Source organism: Camarhynchus parvulus, chromosome 7, assembly GCF_901933205.1.
Source record: "Camarhynchus parvulus chromosome 7, STF_HiC, whole genome shotgun sequence".
Taxonomy (NCBI): domain Eukaryota; kingdom Metazoa; phylum Chordata; class Aves; order Passeriformes; family Thraupidae; genus Camarhynchus; species Camarhynchus parvulus.
This window is the reverse complement of record NC_044577.1, coordinates 351,330-374,591: the sequence shown is the minus strand read 5'-3', so window position 1 is coordinate 374,591 and position 23,262 is coordinate 351,330. Positions and strand designations below refer to the sequence as shown.

The following is a 23,262-nucleotide window of genomic DNA, read 5'->3' as shown; positions in this document are numbered from 1 at the left end:
CCAGCACTGCCTTCAAAGAGTTCCTTAATCACAGGCAGCACAATTAAGGAGGCCTGGGAGCCAGAGAAAAAGGGATTAGCAGACTCTGGGCAGAGCATTCATCACAGGGGCGCATCTGCTGCTGACTCCTCTCCTCTCCTCTCTCTCCTGCAGACGCACCGGTTTTATTGCCGTGTCAGCAGCGGGGATGTTTGCTCCCTCCTGCAGCCCGAGCCCTGCAGGCTGAACGCGCTGCTTTTGCACCAGCTGTGGGGAAAGGGATGCTCCCAGCCCCGGGAATTGCCATCAGCACCTCGGAGGAGGCTGCACTAAAAGTGATCATGGGGCTCCCCATGCCCTGCCTGGTGCCTGGGAGAAGGGAGGGCAAGGCTCCTAAGCACCCTTTCAAAATTCCTCGGGTTTGGTAAATTAATTAGTTCAAATGAGCAATTAGAGCTCGATTTAGCGCTAGCTCGTTGCAGCTCTGCTGGATGGTTGTGCCTTCCCCTCTCCCACTCTTCAAATTAGAGTTTTGGGGTTTTACAGGAAAAATCATGGGGGCTGGGAGTGAAGTCAGGCATGGAAGAAAACAGGGATGAAGAAGGAAGGAACAGTGGGTGAAGGAGGGCACAGGTGGGAGGGTCATCTCCAGGGTGCAGGTAGATGGTCATCCTTGTTTCTCCATGGCGCTGGAGATTTGGCCAAATCCTGTTGTTGGACATCTCCAGGTCGGCCTCGTTTCAGAGCTCACAGAAATTTGCCATCCAGTTTTGAGACAACTCAAAAAAGTCCAACAGGAGCCCCAGGAAAACCCTCCAATTTACAACAGAGCAGGAGGCATCGTAATAAAAATAATAAGGGTAATGATAATTGGATGAAAGTTTGCTGTAATGGACTGGCTGCAGCCCAAAGCTGCTTACTAGCAGCTCAATTTCCATGTGACAACTCAGTGAAGGCCCCGGAGAAATTCACATCCCACGGCTTTGTTGATAAATAAAATATCCCTTCATGGCAGAGCTGGGACCTTTCTTCCACCCACGCTGACCCCAGAGAAGCCAATTTGGTAACTGATGCCCCTGGATCCCTGGCCAGGTTGGAGAGGGCTTGGAACAACCTGGGATAGTGGGAGGTGTCCCTCCCTATGGCACCAGGTGGAATGGGATGGGCTTTGAGGTCCCTTCCCACCCAAACCAGTGTGGGATTCCAAAATTCCTCAATAACTGCACACTCTGAGCCCTCCTTTGATTCTTTTTCGAGTCTCCTGAAGATAACTGATGGAGACATCATTTTCCTGGGCAAACGAAATGATCTGCTGCTTTCCCCTGAGGAAATCATTTCTATTCTGCACCTTTTCCTTAATCCCACACCATTTGAGAGACGATTGATTTATAGATTTTGGAAGCTCTCCTTTCTCCCACTGCTGCCAGAAGGGAAATGGTCCTGGCACATCCTGCCCTGGATGAGGTTTCCTCTCCGTGTCCCCCCATGGACAGGGATGCAGGGGTGAGGTTGTGGAGGAGCTCAAACAGCACCCGGGACTCCAAAGATGGCATGGAGGAGGCACATCATGAGCACAGAAAGGGGTGCTTGAGCTGAATTCCAGGGAGGAGAAGGAAAAAAGGTGGATGGTTTTGGGGGCCTTTCCAGTCCAGCCCAAAGAGGGTCACTCTCACAGTTATAATTAGAGTTAATAATTATCTCTGCCTGATATCCCAAGCCCCTCACACATGGAGCCAACACAGAGCAGTAGGGGAAGGATCCTCTGGAGTCACATGGGGAGGGGGGTGAGCTATCCCATCACTGCATCCCTGCCAAGCCCCACTGCCTGAAGGGCCAGAGCTGCATCCCGGTATTCCTCAGGAGAGAAACAAACCCAAACCAACCAACCAAAGCAAGCAAACAAACAAAAAGCCTGCTCCTCCAGACAAAACAAATAATTTTAAAAAACCCCAATTCTCTCCCACAAAAAAAAAAAACCAAAACAAAAGTCTAGCCCCCTCAAAGTACAGTACTTGCAAAGAAACAAGAAAAAAAACTAAAAACAAACAGACAAATCCCCAAGAAAAGGCCTCCCCAAAAATTTTAAAAACCAACACCTCTAAAACAATCCCCAAACAAACCCACCCTCAAAAAACCCCCCAAGAAATGAAACAAAAAACCCAGCCCCCAAAACAAAACGCAAAAACCCCCCAAAACCCTAGAAACAAACAAACAAATGCAAAATGACACCAAATCCCACCCTGAAACCCCCTCAAAAATAAAAAACCTCCTTCAGAAACACCCCCCCAAAAAAAACAAACAGAAAAATCTTCAACACCCCGACAAAACAGCAGGTTTTGCTTTGAACATGGAAAACTCTCTGCAGGGAAGGGAGGTGCTGCTATCCACATCCATCCTGAGCTTCCCAACAAACCATCCTGGGGCAGCATCCACCCTTGGCCAAATCTGTGCATGTCGAACCCCCCCGGGTTTATCTCCTTGGGCCATTCCTTGGGGACAGCTCGCAAAGGCAAACATGCATTTCCTGCATCTCCCCCTAGAAGGAGCTCAGGGAAGGGTTTGGGGGGGCCTAAAAAGTAAAAATAATTGAAACCTCTAATTAATCTGGACGCGGCAGCACAACAGACAACAGGGTCTCCATGCCTGGGGTTTAGGGTGGGTTGAAAGCCAACAGGGCTACAATCCTACAGGAAACTCATCCTGCTGCTTCCTCAGCTCCTGCTGCAGGACTGGGTCAAACTCACATTCCTGTGGGTCACCTTTGGGACTAACTGGAAATCATAAAATCATGGAATAGTTTATTAGTTTAGGTTGGAAAGGATTTTAAGGCATGATGCTCTGTCCAACCCCCCTGCCATGGGGAGGCACACCTTCCATTATCCCAGGGGGCTCCAACCCCATCCAACCCGGCCAGGGATGGAGAGTCCACAGCCTGGACTTGCTGCCTGCTTTCTTGGTGCCCAGAAATTCTCTCACAGAAAGTGTGGGCTTTCCCCTTGTATCAGCACTACCATGGACACTCCTCTCTCAGAGAACTTCCCCAGATCTGCTACTGCTGCACGAGGCGCTGAGGCTGGGCTGGCAAACCCCCTGAGCTTGGGAAACACAGGCTGAGCTTGGAAAGGGGACAGCAGAACTGTCATCCCTGCAAATGGCTGAGGGATGGAGCAGTGTTGAAGATTGCATGCAAGATGTTTTCCATTCCCATCTGTATGGCCGATTACCTTTGTCAAGTGAGCAGTTTGCCTTATCTCTCTCTTTGAATGACCACATTCACACCTTCCTCGGGAGGGGACCTCTGCTGATAACAGGCTATTGAATATCGGTGCATGACTGATAAGAAGTATAACATCCCATTGTGAGATGCTCCGCCCAGAGGGAGGAGCCAAGCATTGCTACCCAGATATAACCTGAGATTCTGGAACACCACACGGCTTTTCTCCACGGGATTCCCCAAAGGAACAGCAGCTGCCTCTTCCTTCACTGGATCTCCAGAGGAAGAATACATCCTTCTCTACAGATCCTCCTTGCTCCAACAGAACCACACCTGATACTTCAGAGGACTGCAGCCACATTTCCAATGGGACTGCCACCAACACCTTGGCCAACAGGGTGTCAGGTTGGGTTCTGACTCTGTCAGTGCTGTTCTAGTGGACTGCATTGTTTATTTTAATTTTTTTCCTCCCTATTAAAGAACTGTTATTTCCTGCTCCCATATTTTGCCTGAGAGCCCCTTAATTTAAAATTATAGCAATTCGGAGGGGTGGGGAGGGTTTACATTCTCCATTTCAGGGGAGGCTCCTGCCTTCCTTAGCAGACTCCTGTCTTTCCAAACCAAGACAAGCAGCCAGCGCTCAGGGAGAAAGGGAAACCCTCCCAGGAGTGCTGCCTGGAGAGGGGCAGCCACACAATGCAGGGATTACAATAAACCCATAAATCAGCCCAGGGAAAGCAGGGAGCATAAACACCCCCATCATCCCTGAATGCACAGGGAAGTGGACTCGTAAGCAGAGGCAGGAGCTTTACTAAATACCCATTCCTGGGGAAACTCTGCCTCTGGCACCAGCACAGTGGAACTGGTGGGATGGCTGGTCCAGAGAGGGCACAGAGAGGAGATGGAGCCTGTGACCCACCTGCCTGGCACTGGGGATGTGGCTAATGTGGCTTGGAGCACCCTGGGAGAGAGGGAGGTGTCCCTGCCCATGCCATGGGGTGGAACTGTGTGGTCTTTAGAGGCCCTTCCAACCCAAACCATTCCATGTACAAACAGCTTTTGGAGCTGTGCCCACTCCACTGCCCTCCCTCCACCCCGTGCTGGATTTAAACCAAAGCAGCATCTGAAATGATTGCCCTGAACCTCCCCCCCAGCTGCCAGCTACATTTTCTGGGCCACAAGCCCCTGTCAACCCATTCCCTGAAGGATGCAAGGAAATCTTCAGATGTGATGTGGCAGCCTTTCCTTCCTTTGTTAGGGGCAGCGTTCCTCAGGGATGAGACCCGTATTCATGCCCTCGGCTAGAGGATGCTCAAGCAGGCTCCAGCTCCAGGGGACAGGCAGCATCTGACTCCATCCTCCATCCTCCTAAACCCCTGACTCCTCAAAATGCCCCATCCCTCCAAACCACCCTGCAGGGGACCAGGCCTGGGGTGAATGAACTCCAGCTCCCTGACGGCCACAGAGGCAGCTCTTCCCCTGCAGCTTTCTGCTTGCTTAAGCACTGCTTCTGCTATTAAATTCAGAAAAGCAATAACATCCCCAGCAATAGATGCCACTCACGATAGCTCAGGGAGCAGATAAGGCTCCCAGGAATGTGTTATTCCTGTTCAAAGCCTTGGTCACAGTGACCTCCGCAGATACTTTAAACTCAAGCTGGTTTAAATTTGGTTCTTTGTCATTGCGTCCACTTTTTAAGGAAACTTTCAGTGATCCTAAGCCCCTGCTCATATCTGCTGTGCTCTGGTTTCTTTCTTCATTTAATGGGGCAAAGACTAGTTAATTAAAAAAAGAAAGATCTCCATATCTCCCAGCTGACAGGCTGCCCTTGGCTGAGCAATCGAGCTCCCCAGCCCTCTCCTCCTTCCTCCTCCCAGGAGATGGAAACCAGCCCTTTGATGGGATGTGTTGGCACCTTGCAGGGATCCAGTAAATTAAAAAATCGAGAAGCAGAGTCAGTTTGCTCCCCAGTGAACCCCAAAGCTGGGGAATGTTACTGCTTTAGGATGCAACACAGTCCCACAGCATTCCCACACTGCAGCCCTGGCCCAGCCCTGCAGGAGATGGGACCTGCACCTCTCCCACTGCTTCCACTGAGGTGTCCATCGCCAGCAGGAGATGGAGGCAGCTCCAGGCCCCAACCCTGCACCACACACCTCTGCTTCAGGCTCCTGAGGTGCAGGTAGGAATAAAACTGGGGGTTTTTTCCCCAAAAAAGGCTCCTTCCTCCCCTCGGGTGGCATGGCCTGTTTGGCACCCGCACATCTCCCAGCCAGAACCAGGCTGGCTCCTGGAAGGGGCAGAGACCAGACCAGCCAAAGCCAGGCAGGCTGGGCAGCTGCAGAGAGAGGGGCAGGGTGCTTTCATGGAGCCCCACATGGAAAAGCTCCCCTGTCCCTGTCCCCACACCGTTTTCAACGCACACGCTGCAGACACACGCGGCTGCATCCCAAACCCCTCCGTGTAATTACAGATCCACGCTTTCTCCTGCGCTTCCACTTATTTAATCATCCTCTCTCATCTGCCTCTAATACCCTGAGCTCTGTCAGAGGGCAGAAACGCAGCCTTCACATCCAGAAGGACAAGAGTTCCCTGCAACAGCTGCTATATTTAACAGAAAAAACACACTGGGTTGCCATGGCAACCCTGGCTTCTAAAAATAGCCCTGCCATATCCAGCACAGCCGAGAGCACAGGCAGTGCTGACGGAAGCTGCTTTCCCCGAGCGCAAGGAAACTTTCATTCCTCGCTGGAATCGCCACGGAGCAAACCCTGCAACAAAAAACCCCAAAAAAATCGCGCGAGCCTTTGCTAATTAAAGCCTGGTGTGAAGGATCCCCACTTCCCTCAGCTCAGGGACCGATCCCTGCCGTTCCTGGGATCAGAAGGGTGCTGTGGGAACGGGGGGCAGGGCTGAAGGCAGCTGGGTGAGGATGGAATGATGGTGCTGGATGTGGTTGGTTTCCCTGCTGGCACTGAGGCTCAGAGTGCCCAAGTGCCCACGGCTCTGGCAGCAGGGCTGCCAGGGTAAGGCTGGCTTTGGGCACCCCCAGGGGGCACCCAAATCTCTGCAGAGAGCCGCGGTGGGGATGCACAGCTTCCCAAATGGCCTTTCCCCCCGTTCCACCAACAAAGCCACTTCTGTGGGCATCGAATCAGGAGCGTCCTCCTTCCCCACTGGAACACAGACCCTGCCACCCAAACACACCCCGAGGTCCCTACAAGCAAGAGCAGCTGAGCATCCCCTGAAATCTGATTAGCAAGGCTGGGTAGTCACAGCCTGCCTAGGAACAGCAGTGGCTTCCCATTGCACTCCAAGCCCCCAGCCATGTCCCTAATTCTCCTTGGCATTTCTGGCTCTGCATGGAGGGCATGCCCCTGAGAGCCCCCCGAGCTGCTGCCCAGCCCTGATCCCGGCTGGGAGGGTGGCAGTGCCCTCCCCATGCTCTCCCCGAGCAGGCCTGGCTGCCAGGAACCCTCGAGCACGGAGGTGGAGGGCTGAGTGCCTGCTGGGGGAGGCACAGCACTGCCTGACTCCTGCTCTGCCCCCGGGAGGAAGGGCTCTTCAGGAGGAAAACACTTCAGCTTGCTGTAGCTCTCAGTGTGTGTGCGTGTGTGTGAGTGTGTGTGAGTGTGTGTGTGTTCTTTCTTTTTCTTCCCCCCTCCCTCACTTAAGAAAAAACAGATTGCCAGATCTGATGGGAGCCCAGGGCAATCCAGTGCAATATTTCCTCTATTTCAGGGTTGGTACCAACAGCCTCGGAGCAGGGTCCAGAGGATGCTCAGGGAGCCAGGCTGGGAGAGCTGGGGGTGCTCACCTGGAGAGGAGAAGGCTCCAGGGAGAGCTCAGAGCACCTAAAGGGCTCCAGGAGAGCTGGAGAGGGACTGGGGACAAGGCATGGAGGGACAGGACACAGGGAATGGCTCCCACTGCCAGAGGGCAGGGATGGATGGGAGATTGGGAATGAGGAATTGTTCCCTGGCAGGGTGGGCAGGCCACATGGACGGTGCCTCCCCTCCAGCAGCCGTGCCAAGGGGAGTGCCAAGGGCTGTGCCAAAGACTCTGGAGGGGCACAGGGGATGCCCCAGGCGGGATGGAGGCGCTGCTGTGGGGCACTTGGCTGGGAAGTGCCCAGAGGGTGCTGCTGTGCCATGCACACCCCTGTGTGCCCTCACCCAGCTCCCTGAGGGGCTGGCAGGAGCTGCTGGAGCAGGGGGTTGCAGGGGATGAAGGGGCCCTGCTGGAGCACTTCAGTTCTGTTTGCTTCATCCCTATCCTGACCCAGTTCCTGGCCAATCCCTGCTGGCCCTGAGCTCCCTGCAGAGAGGACAAAACACGGGATGTTCCTCTGGCTCCCTCCACCACCCTGATGTCCTGCTGCAGTTCCTGCTCAGCACCTTCCCCCAGCCTCTGGAAGCAGAGCACACTTGTCCTCCTCTATTTTGTGTCATGCCTGGCCCACTTTTACAGCTGCCCTGAATCCCCTTCCCCCCTTGCAGTGCCCTGGAGTGGTGTTTGGCTGTGTCAGCACCACAGCAGCACCTCCTTGTCACCCACAAGGGCAGTAAATTCGTGCCCAGATAAATCCCTACCCTTGTGAAACCCTGTGAAGGGAAAGGCTTTAATGGTGAATAGATTCCCAAACAGGCCACATGGAAAAGGGAGTGGGTGAGATTTACACGGTGTGAGGGCAGGGGGTGCAGCTCCTCTGGCCCAGCACTGGGAGCATGGAGGGAGGGAGGTTTGCTGCTGGGGCTGCTGTTTTTAGAGCAGGGCAGGCAGGGAAGTGCACAGAGCCTGTTGCTGCTAATGGTGTTTGTGTTTAGAGCCTAAACTCAGGTCATGGGGAGATGGTTTAGAAGGAAATTCTTTAGTCTAAGGGCAGTGAGGCCCTGGCACAGATTGCCCAGAGCAGCTGGGGCTGCCCCTGGATCCCTGGCAGTGCCCAAGGCCAGGCTGGATGGGGCTTGGAGCAGCCTGGGATAGTGGAAAGTGTCCCTGCCAATGGCAGGGGGTGGCACTGGATGAGTTTAAGGTCCCTTCCACCCCCATCCCATTCTGGGATTCTATGAAATAGATTTCACCAGGGCATCCCTCCCTCACCAGGAGAGCTTCCCCCACTCAGTAAGGCCGCACCAGGTGCAGAGGTAACAGCAGCCTGCGTGTCCAGGCCCAGCCACGCTGTGCCCATGGTCAGCTGGGTGCTTTCCCAAGGAAAGCTGGCTCCTGAGGGCTCTGCCCCAGCCCCAAGCCGCTGCCTCAGCCACAGGAATGCAGCAACAGCCCTGCACAAGCCCACAGCGACCCGCACAGCTCGTGGCCCACGCGTGGGCTGCGCTCTGAAAGGGAAATGTGAGAGAGGTCATGGGAGGTGCTCAAGGCTTACAGGGCACGAGGCAGCACAAACACAGTAAGATGCTTAATTTTATGTGGATCTGGATGGATTTACCTCAAAGGTTTGCTGGGACCCCCGGGAGAAACTGTAGGTGGAACATTGCCGGCCCCAGAGAGGATGAGACACAGCAGAGCCAGAGCAGCAGCACAGCCAGGCAATGACTCCAGACAGGAGGTGACATCCCAGAATTCTGCATCCCTGGATGTCCCCATCACAGATTCTCACCTCCCTCCTGGTTTCATGCCACCAGGCTGGCTCAAGTTTTTGTCCTGTCCTTGCAGACATCCCTCATCCCTCACCCTCACTTCTGGCAGGATAAAAACAAGAAAAACCATAGCAGGACATTTCCTGTTTCATCAGGAATCCATGGAGAACCCACATTACATGCCAAGGGACACCGTAGGTACATTCAATCTGCTGGAAATTGTGATTTTTGACTCCACTGCTGACCCAGACCGTAGAACCCCAGACTGGTTTGGGTTGAAAGGGCCTCAAAGCTCATCCAGTTTCACCCTCTGACATTCCAGGGACACCTTCCACTATCCCAGGTTGCTCCAAACCCCATCCAGCCTGGCCTTGGGCACTGCCAGGGATGCAGGGGCAGCCACAGCTGCTCTGGGCACCCTGTGCCAGGGCCTCAGGGAGGCTTGTCCAGCCTTTCCTCCAGCAAAACCTGATTCAAGCACACTGAATTTTGCCTTGGGTTTCCTTTCTTTGCTCCAAGTCTAGCTGGGTCTCTGTCCAGGAGCCAGGAATTAGGTAGCACAGCTATTCCAAAGTAAATTGCCCTGCAATTTCTTTTCCATAGCAAGAGGGTTGTTTTCTTAGGGCAAACCACTTTTATCCTTGAGGAAAATGTCAGCAGGAGGAATAGCCAGGGAAAACTGCTGTCCTGGAGGTACTATCAAGTGAAAAAAGGCCAGAGTTTCCCCTCTACAGTTTTTGTGGCCAAGTTCTTTAACTTTCCCCCAGCTCAGCTGAGGATGTCAGAGCTGGGGTTCCCTATAAATACTCTCAGCCTGGGCTGGGGAGAACAAACCAAAAGGGCACAGGAGCTGCTCCAGCCAGGGAGAAATGTCTGTAATTAATGCAGTGGGAAAATTACACGTTCATAGGGCCCCCCCAAACACAAGAGCAGACATCCATTTCCTGCAGGGCTGTGGACGTCTGCCAGCCCACAAATAAATCGCAAAACCACAAAGCCAACAAGGAGGGGGAAAAAAGGGGAAATTATCACAGAGGATGCAGCAGCCTTTTGTACCAGGAAAATCACCAGGGTCTCCACCAGACATCTATTGTTTATCAATAATATTCCCTGATGCTTCCCACCATTTGGGACCGAGGTGGGGAGGGATATTCGAGCAGAACAACAGAGATTTTGCAAACTCCAAAGGCACAGCCAAGGGGGATTTTGGGAGATGCATTGACCTGCCCCAGAGGCATTTGTGGGACCCAACCCAAACAAACCCAGAGCAAACCTGATATTAAATAGGCTTTGGCATGGGTGAAAAGATGGAATAAACCCAAAGTTGCCGACTTTCCTGCAGGAAGAGGGTGTCTGGAGGGCAGGGATGGAGCACTCAATGGTCTGGCAGCACCTCCAGAGGGATCATGTCCAGTGATGCTGGAGATTAGGAACAAGAGAACAAACAATTTCAGTGAGGACTTGCAGTCCTACTCCCACGCACTTTCCCCCCCCTTGCCTGTCCCCATGGAGGTTTGATGGCCTGGGCCCCCACTTCACAGCAGCCTGGGGTCACTGAGAGCCTCTCCAGGGCCCTCCAGCTGCCTTTGGCCCCAGCAGGGGGATCATGGCAGCAGCTTTGCAGCTTCCCCCGTGGAGCTGGGCTGTGTCAGCACCGGGGCACTGGAGGAGAAGCTCCATTCGTGGGGTTCTGAAGGGCAGTTCCTGTTTTCTGCACCACCCAGGGCTTGTAAATGAACCATGGGTGGGTGCCATGCTTCCCAGGATATACTGTGGCTATCAGCATTCCCACGTGGGATTTTTGCTTTTCCACTCTGAGCTGAAGTGCTTTAGGGGGCACTCAAAACCATCCTGTGCTGCTCACAGAGAAGTTTCTCCACCACCTCTTTCCCTGCCACAGGAATCTCATGGATTGCAAGGGACCCTAAAGGCCACGCAGTTCCAGCCAGCCTCGGCTTCTCCCAGTCCCTTCCCACCAGGATGAGGTGGGATTATCTCCCCAGACCTCCTGATTTCACTGCCTGGCCACCAAACCTACACCAGAACCAGAGGTCCCACGACCAGGGACAGCTGTGAAGAAATTCTTCCCCTATTCCAGGCGTGCCCATCCCAAATCCTCAGCCCTCCTGCTCTTACCCTGCAGTGGGGAAACACAGGAGGCACTAAGCAAAGGCAGGGAATAGAGCAAAATGCTCCCCTGCACCTCAGGCACTTCAGCTTTTCCTTTCCTTCCTTGGCCTGTTGAAAGGAAAGGGAAAGGGAAAGGGAAAGGGAAAGGGAAAGGGAAAGGGAAAGGGAAAGGGAAAGGGAAAGGGAAAGGGAAAGGGAAAGGGAAAGGAAAGGGAAAGGAAAGGGAAAGGGAAAGGAAAGGAAAAGGGAAAGGAAGGGAAAGGGAAAAGGGAAAGGGGGAAAGGGAAAGGGAAAGGAAAAGGAAAGGAAAGGGAAAGGAAGGGAAGGGAAGGGAAGGGGAAGGGAAGGGGAAGGGAAGGAAGGGAAGGAAGGGAAGGAAAGGAAGGGAAAGAGGAAAAGGAAAGGAAGGAAGGAAAGGAAAGGAAAGGAAAAGGAAAGGAAAGGAAAGGAAAGGAAAGGAAAGGGAAAGGAAAGGAAAGAAGAAAAAGAAAAGAGAAGAAAAAGAAAAGAAGAGAAGAGAAGAGAAGAGAAGAGAAAAGAAAAGAGAAGGAAAAGAAAAGAAGAAAAGAAAGAAAAGAAAAGAAAAGAAAAGAAAAGAAAAGAAAAGAAAAGAAAAGAAAAGAAAAGAAAAGAAAAGAAAAGAAAAGAAAAGAAAAGAAAAGAAAAGAAAAGAAGAAAAGAGAGAAATTGTATTTATTCACACACACAACAGTGAAACATTTGTTTAGGAGAAAATCTCACTGATTCTTGGCTGTTATTCCAGACACAGGGAGAAAGAACAGCAGCCCTTAATGTCTGCCTGCTCCTCTGTGATTTGTGCTTTTGTGCTTTGAGCGACGTTCCCAATTCTGATAAAGGTATTAGTGCATTTCTTGGGCTGAATAATAAATTATGAGATGCAAAGCCCTCTATTTATGCACTTCAGCGCTGAGAACTTGCATGCAAAACAAGATACTCAAGCTCTCAAAGTTCCCACAGCAGCTCTCTCCACCCTGCACAGAAAAAGCACCCAATTTTTTTGGCTGTGTTTATGAGGGACACATTTCAGGGATTAGGGCAGGAATAGACATCTCCTGGATGTTTTCATAGCACTTTGCTCGGAGCAGTGGCTCCTGCAGCAATGTCCTCTGAGCTGGGTCCGGGGCAAGCTCCCTCTTGAGCTCAGCATGACCAAATGGCACACAGGATAAGGACATTCAGGATAAACACATCTGGAAGTGGCTCCCTAGCTGCAAAGAAATGCTTTTTAACACGCTTTTTTGGGGTAAAAACGGAGCAAAACTAAAATGCGGCAAGCACGGATTGGAGTTTTTCATTTGGGGAAGGAGGGGAGGGGAAAGCTGTCCCTAAAGCAGAGCACACCCAGCACTGCAAACAGCAGATTCATCCTCTGTTATTTGCGTTTCCACCTCCTTTTAATCAAAAGAATCACAGAATCATTAAGGTTGGGAAGATCATCAAGTCTAAGTGTGAGTTCAAGAGCACAAAAGCATTTCTCTGAGCACCACATCCACATCTCCAGCATTGGTGCCTCTGGGCAGCCTGGCCCAATACCTGACCAACTTTCCAGTGGGGAGATTTCCCCCAGTTTCCCCTCTAAACCTCACCAGGCACAACCTGAGGCCATTCCCTTTTGTCCTATCCCTTGAGCTCCAGAGCCTTGCCCAGCTCTGCTCCCTTCTCAGGACACTCATCCCAACAACGGGATGGAACAACAGGAAAGGGAGCTGCACTACCCCAGGGCAGAGCTTTCCCCCTTCATTTTTGCAAAGAGGAAGGAAAAAAAAAACCACCTGAAAAAAAAAAAAAGAAAAAAATTATTTCGGCTAATCCTAAACTGAAAGTTTCTATTCCTTAGTTAGATTACGAAAAACAAAGTTTGTTTGGCTCAAAGTCAAATTTTGTTTGATTTACCTAAAAGCTTTAACTTTGCTTAAAGTTTCTTAGAATCATAGAAATCAGAGGACTGAAAAACTCATTTTAAAAAAGGAAAAACATAAAGCGCTCTCCCCATCAGGGTTTGAGGCAGGTGACAGCAACAAGCAGTGATAAAAGAGCAGCAGTCTGTGTTCACAGAAGATGCCTCAGCTTGCCCATTTGCCCACAAGGATGCATCAGTTCATGTTGTCAAAACTGCCCTGTTTAAAAATAATAACACTTAAATGTTCCCTCAGCCAAGTGGGAAGAGGGGGTGATGCCTGGGCAGGAAATGGAGCCAAGTGTCCCAGCCAGGACTGCTGAATGCCCTGATGAGGGAGGGCCAGATCCCACGTCCTGCTCTTGCCCTGCACCACAAAGTGGCTGCTGTGGAGTTCACACTGAGCCCTGCACTGCAGTCACAGCAGCCCTGGCCCAGAGGGGAGAGCCAGGCCTGTGTTTTCAGGAGAAGCCTCTGCATTCATGGCTCTGCTTCATCTCCCCCTCTGCATTCTGCTCTGAAGCCCTTGCAGCACCCCAGAGACCAGCTCATGGCTTCCCACTATTCCCTGTCCATGGTATTCCTCAGAAACTGCTGTGTGAGTGCACACATCCCCCTGTAGCTCCAGCTGGCAGGAGGAGCTCACTGTGCTTGGGTTTGGGAACACTTTGGAAAAGCCCAGAGCCCATCCCTGATCCATTTCATACAATCACAGAACCACTAAGCTAGGACAAGACCTCCATCCAGCCCAGAACGGTGTCTTTCCTTCTCTGTATCTGAGAACTGAGATCTCCCTTCATTTGAGGCTTCTCTAACAAACCAAAAACACAAATTCACCCTCATTAGCAGTTTGCTGGTCTATTTTTCCAGCCTTTCAGTGCTCAGTGCCAGTGGCTCTACACAGAAGCTCCAGCAGGCTCCAGGAGCAGGCTCTGGGCAGTGCAATCCTTGTCTGACCCACGGGAGCTCCAGGAGCAAGCTCTGGGCAGTGCAATCCTTGTCTGACACACGGGAGCTCCAGGAGCAGGCTCTGGGCAGTGCAATCCTTGTCTGACACACAGCACCTGAGCCTGCTGTGTCTGAGACCATTACCCTAAATTCTTGCTGCTCCTCTCCATTTTCCCAGCCACGATCCGATCCGGGGGGAATTCCACGTTCCCTGCAGCTTCTTCCAGTTCCCCACGAAGCCTCAGGAGAACAGCAGGTTTTTTTGTGCTGCTGCCCTCTGGATCTGAAGGATACCCCTGAACTTTAGGCTGGCTCTTGCCCCTGGCCCCTCTCTGAGGCTTTGATCCAAGGAAGCCTCTGGACACGTTCCCCTGGCTCCGCTGGGGAATTCAGCACTGCAGTATCTTGCATTGCAGATTATTTTTAGGGATGATCCAATTGAGACTGATAAAAATAAGAAAGGAGCTGGAGAATCTTTGCTGGAGCTGACTGTGAGATGCTGTGCCTTACCAGAGCCTTGTGGCCAGAGTGGGATTCCTGATCCAAGAGCACATCCCAGAACAGGTCGAGGTTCACCCACAGGGCTCAATGGCCCAGTTGTGCTCCTACCAGCACCCAAAAGACAAAAAACAGGGATCACCACAGAGAAACACAGATACTTGCATGCCAAAATACCCAAATCACATCCAAATTCCCTTTCAAAGGTGAGGAAACATCACCCATAGCTGCCAAGGACACCCTAAGCAATAGTGGCCAGCCAGACTGGTGATGCACTGCTGAATTTCACTGAAAGCCCTTAAAAATCATTATCATATCTTTAATAAACTCAGCTGGGCTGTGCAACCACAGCCCTCACCATGTGGCTCTCAACTGAAGAGAAGAGCAGAAAGCAGGGAGACACCTCCCTGTGGGATACGCCCAGACTCCATAAAATGTTTGGGGTGAAATTCCAGAGCACAGTAAAGGACAAAAACTGATTTTTTTTCTTTTCACTGATGTGAAGAAACTGATTGGTCAGTATTGCCTGGGGAAAGAAAGTAAAAAAAAATAAATTACCCTTGAGAAATGACATGCCTAAACCAGTCACTTAGAGGTATTTATTGTTTTAAGAAGGGAATTTTCCCTTTTTTTATGGTCAGGTTGATTATTGCCAACAGTATTTTAACATCTGCTGTGCCTGCTGACCTACCACATTTACCCTACTTACACTAATTAAACTTTAATTAAGCTTACTAGATGTTCATCTAACATCAAAAGTAAGGCAAAGGCTTTGCCAAGCAAAGGTCTTGGCGTGGCCGGGCAGTTTGGGTTTACATCATTTTATTTATACATTCATAACAGAGGGGAGGGGTTTTAAGTGCAGGTCACTTCTGCCCTACTCACCTGACCCTTCCAACACCTGCTCTGCAGCTTTGTTCTGAACCAGCATCACGAGGACTTGCACCTGTGGGGGTAACAGACACCTCAAGGGACTGATGGGTGTTTTGGGATGCTCCTGTGAGTCCAGGCCCTCAGGTACCTCAGGTTTCTCCTCCCAGGTTGCCAATCAGGTCTTGTAGTCCTGTTTCTTAAAAAAAAATAATTAAAAAAAATATATATAAAAACAAACAAACCAAAAAAGCAAAAGGGCTTTCCTGCCAGCCCACCCTGGCAGTGCAGGGGTGCAGTCTCTGCTCCGTGCACACGCAGCTGTTTTCCAGTCAGCCTCACTCAAACAACTCCAGCCAAGTCTCCTGACAAGTCAGTTTTCCTCTCCTCTCTGCCTCACATCCCAGGAAAGGTGCTGCCACAGGCTTGGGGAGGAAGAGGCAGCATCAGGAGTTCCCTGTGACACCTGGAGCACAAGTGTCACATTTCCCTCACCAGCCAGGGCTGCGTTAACCACTGGGGATTAAAACAGATCCTGGCGCTCTCCTCGGTTCAAGAGATTCAGAGAATCCTTAAGGCTGGAAAAGACCTCGAAGATCTTTGAGCCCAACTGTTAACCCAGCACTGCTTTTCCCGAATTTCAGCAGGATCAGCTGGGAAAGCAAAAGCCAGCTGCACATGCACACTTCAAGGATCAGCAATCGGATTGTTGGGGCCCAGAACTGTCCTCTTGCATGGCTCACTCCATTCTCACCTTCAGCAAAATGGTTCTGCCTTTGATCCTGGGAAAGCCACTCATTTTAGAGCAGTTCCTCTAAAATTGCTTGAGCAAGACTTTCTTTCTTTTCTTTCTTTCTTTCTTTCTTTCTTTCTTTCTTTCTTTCTTTCTTTCTTTCTTTCTTTCTTTCTTTCTTTCTTTCTTTCTTTCTTTCTTTCTTTCTTTCTTTCTTTCTTTCTTTCTTTCTTTCTTTCTTTCTTTCTTTCTTTCCTTCTTTCTTTCTTTCTTTCTTTCTTTTCTTTCTTTCTTTTCTTTCTTTCTTTCTTTCTTTCTTTTCTTTCTTTCTTTCTTTCTTTCTTTCTTTCTTTCTTTCTTTCTTTCTTTCTTTCTTTTTCTTTCTTTCTTTTCTTTCTTTCTTTCTTTCTTTCTTTCTTTTTCTTTCTTTCTTTTTCTTTCTTTCTTTTTCTTTCTTTCTTTTTCTTTCTTTCTTTCTTTCTTTCTTTCTTTCTTTTCTTTCTTTCTTTCTTTCTTTCTTTTCTCTTTCTTTCTTTCTTTCTTTCTTTCTTTCTTTCTTTCTTTCTTTCTTTCTTTTCTTTTTTTTTTTCTCTCTTTCTTTCTTTCTTTCTTTCTTTCTTTCTTTCTTTTCTTTCTTTCTTTCTTTTCTTTCTTTCTTTCTTTCTTTCTTTTTCTTTTCTTTCTTTCTTTTCTTTCTTTCTTTCTTTCTTTTTCTCTCTTTCTTTCTTTCTTCTTTCTTTTCTTTCTTTCTTTCTTTCTTTCTTTCTTTCTTTCTTTTCTTTCTTTCTTTTTCTTTCTTTCTTTCTTTCTTTCTTTCTTTCTTTTCTTTCTTTCTTTCTTTCCTTTTCTCTTCTTCTTTTTTCTTTTCTTTCTTTCTTTCTTTCTTTTTTTTCTTTTTCTTTCTTTTCTTTCTTTTCTTTCTTTCTTTCTTTCTTTTCTTTTCTTTCTTTCTTTCTTTCTTTTCTTTCTTTCTTTCTTTCTTTCTTTTCTTTCTTTCTTTCTTTCTTTCTTTCTTTCTTTCTCTCTTTCTTTCTCTCTTTCTCTCTTTCTTTCTTTCTTTCTTTAGCAAGCAGGAACTTTAAAAAGAAAGGTTTTGGAAAAGGATATTTTGGCAATAAACCTTTCAGTTTAGTGCTTGGCAGGCAGCAAGCATTTAAGGTTTGAAAAATAAAAATTTGTTCGGAGCTTTGGGGTTTTGATATTCTTTTGGCCTTTCTAAATGAAAGTGCAGGTTGGTGCTGTGAGTGGGGAGGTTCTCACACACACATACACAAGAAAAACCCCAAACCCTCAAGGATTTCCAGTGATCTCTGCATAAAAAGGTCTGAATCCAGGTCCATATTCCCACGAGGACCACACATGGATTCATGGAGTGATTTCCCCTGAATGACAGCTCCAGGTAGCATTGAAGGGTGTTGGAATCCTGGAATGGTTTGGAAAGGACCTTAACACTCTTCCCATTCTCCTCCCTGCCATGGTCCACCTTCCACTGGACCAGGTTGCTCCAAACCCTGTTTGGATGCAGGGGCAGTGTGTTTGGAGGTGTAAGGGAATTCATTGTTCCAAACAATAACCACCTATTTGTGGTGTTTTATTTTCAGTCCATCCAAGGAGAGATGCTCCTGGTGAGTGCTCTGTGCACAAACAGGGGCTCCCAGTGAGACATCCTGCCCATCAGCTGGGCCCAGCAATGGGAGCTCTCTGTGCAGGAATGAAATGGGTGCCTGTGCCACAAATGACTGGGCAAACAGGTGCCCTGAGCACACAGCCTGGAGCCAATTCTCCTGTTGTCCCTTGGTGTACAGAGCAGGGTAAGAACCTCTTCAAAACCACATCCTGCATCTCTCTCAGCAGCCCTGCAAAACCTGCAGCGAGCTTCCTTTCCTGGGACCCTGGAATGGCTTTGCTTCCAAACTCATTTGCTCCATTAGATGAAAAAAAAAAGAAGAAAAGACGAAGACGAAGACGAAGACGAAGATGAAGACGAAGACAAAGAAGAAGACGAGGAAGACGAAGAAGACAAAGAAGACGAAGACAACGAAGAAGAAGACGAAGACAACGAAGAAGAAGACGAAGAAGACCAAGAAGACCAAGAAGAAGAAGAAGAAGAAGAAGAAGAAAGCAGAGAGGTAACAAGAGAAACGGAGCATTTGGCAAACGTGTATTGAACTTCACACAACAAACTCATTAGTTCAGGCGGCCCCGTCTCTATGGCAACCAAACAGCACAAAAACAAGGCATTAACACCTAAATGTATCAGCGGGCAAGTGCTTCGCTTTTATCATTCCAGGGGTGTATTCCCCTCCGCAGTTTGCCGGGGCTCCCAAGGAAGACGATTCTGGTTCAAACGCCAACATAAACACCGGAACACCATTTACAGACAGCCGAGCCGGAGCTTTCGTAGTTTCAATCACAGTTTGAAAAACAAACAACAAAACAAAGCTGAGAAAAAGAGGCTGTGTGTAGGGGAGTTACCCAATTTTCACTTTGCTTTGCTTTGCAAGTCACGGGTGAGGGGCGAGAAATGTTCCATCCTATCCTAACAGCTCCGTGAGGATCTTCATCAGGAGGAGGAACGGGGGGTATAAACTGGTTCTCCCAAAATAATTTCCAAGTGCCCAGGCTTTGTTTTAAATGGATATTATGAGCCCTGGGAAAATGTGTAACCCAATCTCCACTGTGCCACAAGGCTCCAGGCCATGCCACAGGCTCTGGGGGAGCAGTGGGGCTGTTTGGATTTGTTCCAGGAACACACAAGGGCTTGGGCATACAGATGCTGGAAAACCACATTTCAATGTTTCCCATTTAAAGCATCTTCCCATTCCGAAGGCCCTGGGTGAATTCCAGTGGCCCCAAGAGCTCAGACCGTGCTGGGACAACCTGGAGAAGATAACAAGGTGTCAGCTCTCTCTCTGCAGGTCCGAGTGAGGCAGGAGAGCAAAGGATGTGTCTCAGCCGAAGGCACACCTGAAGCTGTGCTGGGGCTAACGATGCTCTGCACGTTTCCCTAAGTGCTCACCTAGCTTCTTTTTTCATCTTTGCTCCAGGGCTTAGAACAACCTTCAGTAGGAATAAGGATCTGGCTTTCTTGGGGTGGATAGTCTTAAAGAACCTAATCCTGCTCACTGTCAGAGAGAGAAAATCTCTGCCCAGGGCAGCTGTGGCTGCCCCTGGATCCCTGGCAGTGCCCAAGGCCAGGCTGGATGGAGCTTGCAGCAGCCTGGGAGAGTGGAAGGTGTCCCTGCCCATGGCAGGGGGTGGCACAGGATGAGCTTTGAGGTCCTTTTCAATCCAAAGCCATTGCCCCTTCCATCATGCACAGCTGTTTCCAGGTAAGAGGCCCCTTGTCCTGGGGCTAATTCAGACCTAATCACTAAACATTCTGTGTCTCCACACAGTGACAGCAAGGAGAACCCAGGCTACACACTCAGGAAAAACCTTTAGGGGGAAAAGCAGCACCAGGTGATGATGCCTTAAAAACATGCCAAACCCATCTTCTCCTCCAGCATCCCTCAGGTGGAGTCAAAAGAGCCTCTCTGCTGCCACCAGCACAGATTTAACTCGTCACAATGTAGAAGGTCTGATGGCAAATTGCTTGTCACCTGATTTCAGCCGTGTGAGCAGCAGGAGTGGTGCTGCACTCCCCACGCACAGCCCATCACCAGCATCCACCCCGTGTCCTCAGGCAGCACCTCCTCCTGCAAGCACTGCCACCATCTCAGCTGGCCAGGGCCCTGCTTCCCAAGCCCTTCAGGCAGGTTGCAAGAAAGCAAATTACCAGGTTGAAACCCTGACAATTTTCTTCTGAAACAAGGTCGCTGAGGATCTCACAAGTCCCTGGCTGGCTGGCTCGCTCTCAGCTCAAAGGCATTTCAAGAACATTAGCACTGGTGCCAGAAATATCTGGGCTCATCCCTGCAGCAAAACAGCGGCAGGGGGAGGAGGAGGATGGGATGTAATGGCAGTGTCTGAACAGGCAGAGGGATGGGGGAGCAGAGATGTTTGAGGGATGCTTTTTTGGGGTGCCTCCACCACTGGGAAGAGAAAACAAAAGAGTTTTAAAGTCTCCTGTCAGCCAGAACTAACTCTGTCACCATGACGACCCCATGGTTCGTAGCTGGACTCCAGGATCTTAGAGGTCTTTTCTCACCTTAATGATTCCACATTTACCTCTGGCAATAGATCTCAGCACACAGCAGCAAAGCCAACTGGAAATAAACCCTCAGCACGCCCAGTCCCCTACAAAAGGCACTACAAAAGTGTTTGCTGACATCATGCCCAGCTCACCAGTGGTTCTCCTCTACTGGAAATGTTTGCAGTCTCCAGTCTCGCCTTACGGTCTTTTCAAAATGAGGGGCTTTGGGATTTACCAGTGAAATCATTGCTGTGGAACAAAATTCAGTAATCAGAACAACATTTAGCAATCAGAATAGCATTCAGCAATTGTAACGAGAACCATACCTGCGAGCCTCAGTACAAACCCAGCTCCAGATGGACCTGGAATAAGATCTCTCACAACCCTCTTTCACAGCGGTCACCATTTTATTTTTGGATTTGATGTCTAAATTAAGCATTTAGAGGCCTGCATGTTGAACCCTGGGGCTTTTTCCCCCAAAGCTCTCCTGGCTGACATACCCTTGGGTCGAGGTGGATGCTCCGCTCCTGGTCCATGTGAGCACAGACCAGCTCTGACTGCTCTTGTCAAACACAGCAGCATTTCTGGGCATGGGGGCAAAGGAGCTGAAGGAGGGCAAGTATTAGATGGGATATTGGGAAGGAATTGTTCCCTGGCAGGGTGGGCAGGCCCTGGCACAGGGTGCCCAGAGCAGCTGTGGCTGCCCCTGGATCCCTGGAAGTGTCCAAGGCCAGGTTGGATATTGGGGGTTGGAGCCACCTGGGACAGTGGAAGGTGTCCCTGCCCATGGCAGGGGGTGGGATGAGATGAGCTTTAAGGTTCCTTCCAACCAAACCATTCTGTGATCTGACCCCTAAAATTCACACCTCCAGACATCTGTCCTGGTGGGCAAAGCCACCCTGGGACAGATGCAGATTCTGGGAAGCAGCTTCTGGTTGTTGCTGCAGATTGCGAGCTGCAGATTGTGCAAGAGCTCTGAGAAGCCACCCAGGCCCTGCAGAGCTGGTGCCATGCTGAATGCATTAGCTGTGCTAGGAACAAATGAATGAAGCAAAGCCAGCTTGGGCTTTGTGCTGGGGGCAGAGGAGCGCGTCGCGGAGCGGCACAGAGGCGGAGCGCGGTGACACCGCTGTCCCCGGTGTGACAGACCAGCCTGGGTGCAGCCACCCACGACCCAGAGGTGCCCAGATCCTGACCTGCAGGCTGTGGCTGCTGGAGCAGTGCTTATTTTAGCCCGGCTTCCCTCGTGCATGCTCCCAGCAGGAGGGGATGTAAACTGGCTCAGCCGTGCCTGCCCAGCCCTCCATGCTCCGCCACGTGCCAAAACTCTTCTGCTCACACTCTGCGAGGTCACATTTATTGGCAGGGAGCTCGGCTCCTTCTCCCCTCTCCCTTCCCCCATGCTCCTGGTGAAATATGAAAACAGCCTGCCACCTGCCATTTGCCTGGCCTGCTTCTCTCCATGTGCCAAAAATTAGCAACATACCCCAAAATGTAATTGGAAACACTGCACTGCTCTGCAGGGGTCCCACTGCTGTTGCATACAAGAGGCTTGACAAAAAGCCAATTTAATTTCTAGATTCCCCGGGCTGCGTGTAGCTGCTAAGCGAGGAGGTAAAAAAAAAAAAAAAAAATTAAAAAAATTCCCTTTTATCAGGCCAATTCCTATTAGAAGATTCAGATCTTTTAACAAGCCATGCCGGAGGAATCAGCGAGCTGTCACTGCCAGCAGATTTAGGGCATCGTTTCTTGGAATTGGAGTCGTGTGGGAGGTCAGGAGTTAGAAGTCGGCATTCCCAAACTTCAGAGCCGGGAGCTGGGGTGTGCAGGGCGGAGCCGAAGGGGGCAGAGGATTCCTGAGGGCTGACATTAACCCCGGGAAGGAAAGTGCCCCGCTCCCCCTCCTCCCCAGCAGAACTTGCGCAAGTCCCGGAGGATCCCGGCAGGAGGGATCTGGAGATGCTCCCGCACCTCGGAGCTCTGACAGCGGAGCACAGCACCACTGCTGCTGCCCAGGCTGCAGGCCAGCCCTGCAGAGCCAGCAGTTATCTCCTTTTTGCAGGAAAAGGGCAGGACAGGCGGGCAAGAAAATATATAGGGCACCTCATTCACACCACGCCTTGGCAGAGAGCTTGGCCAGCAGATTTGTGAAACTGAAAAGCAACATTTCCCCCCGAAAGAGCTGTTTACATTGTCAGGGTCGACTTGCCAGGCTTAGGAAAGAGCTGTGCCAAACTGGCTTATTATTATCTCCCTTCCCCAAAATACTCAGGGCCTGCTCCTTTGTTCTGGGATGTCTGTATCCATGGAGCTATGCTGAAATCCATGTGCCTCGGGGGCACCTGTACACACAGACACAGGGAACTCAGCCACTCTGACAGCAATAAGGATGGATTTTGGGAAGGAGTTGTCCCCTGGGAGGATGGGCAGGCCCTGGCACAGGGTGCCCAGAGAAGCTGTGGCTGCCCCTGGATCCCTGGGAGTGTCCAAGGCCAGGTTGAAACACTGTGGGACAGTGGAAGCTGTGGCTGCCCATGGCAGGGGGTGGGATGAGATGAGATTTAAGGTCCCTTCCAACCCAAACCACCCTGGGATTCTGTGAAATTAATTGCCAGGCTGGAGCTAAAGCTTCACTGACCTCATGTTTCCCCTGGAATTGTGCTCCCTCCTCGACCTTACACCAAGGCTGTACAGCACACTCAGGAGATCCAAACAGGAACAATCCTTCCATCTGCTCTCAGGGAGAAAAGTGCTTAAACCCAAATCACAGCACTATTAAATATCTCCCCACATCCTCCCTGGCCAGGTTCCTTGGAGAAGATGCACAGGGATGCTCGGAGCAGGCACCCTGGGGACACTCAGGTGTGGCTGAAGGTCCAAACAGGACACTGGGACAATGGAATGCCTCTGGGGATGGAGCCTCCCAGCCCATCTCACAGAATCACAACATCCTGGGTGGAAGGAACCCACCAGGATCATGGAGTCCCACCCCTGGCCCTGAATCCCACCCTGTGCCTGAGAATGCTGTGTTTGGGGCTGGGACACCCAAACCCCACCACGGATCTGCTGCCTGGGACTGTGGGCTGCCCTCATTTCAGCCTCAGAAGGGCAAGGCAAGAGGGAGCCCTGAGGAAATTCCACATTCCTCCTCATCAGGATGATTACTGAATAGGCTGTAATAGATCAGGGAATGAAGAATTTGGTTAAGTCTAAATAACTGCTTTGAAATTCTTCAAA

General features: G+C 50.4%; 1 long non-coding RNA gene across 1 annotated transcript; it reads right to left on the bottom strand.

Moving 5' to 3' along the window:
• Positions 1 to 10,119: 10,119 nt before the first annotated feature.
• LOC115905508 lies at positions 10,120 to 14,420 on the bottom strand. Its single transcript, XR_004060868.1, has 3 exons — positions 14,300 to 14,420; positions 10,930 to 11,031; positions 10,120 to 10,212 (listed from the first exon to the last, which is right to left on the bottom strand). It is a non-coding gene; the product is annotated as an uncharacterized LOC115905508 (long non-coding RNA).
• Positions 14,421 to 23,262: the final 8,842 nt, after the last annotated feature.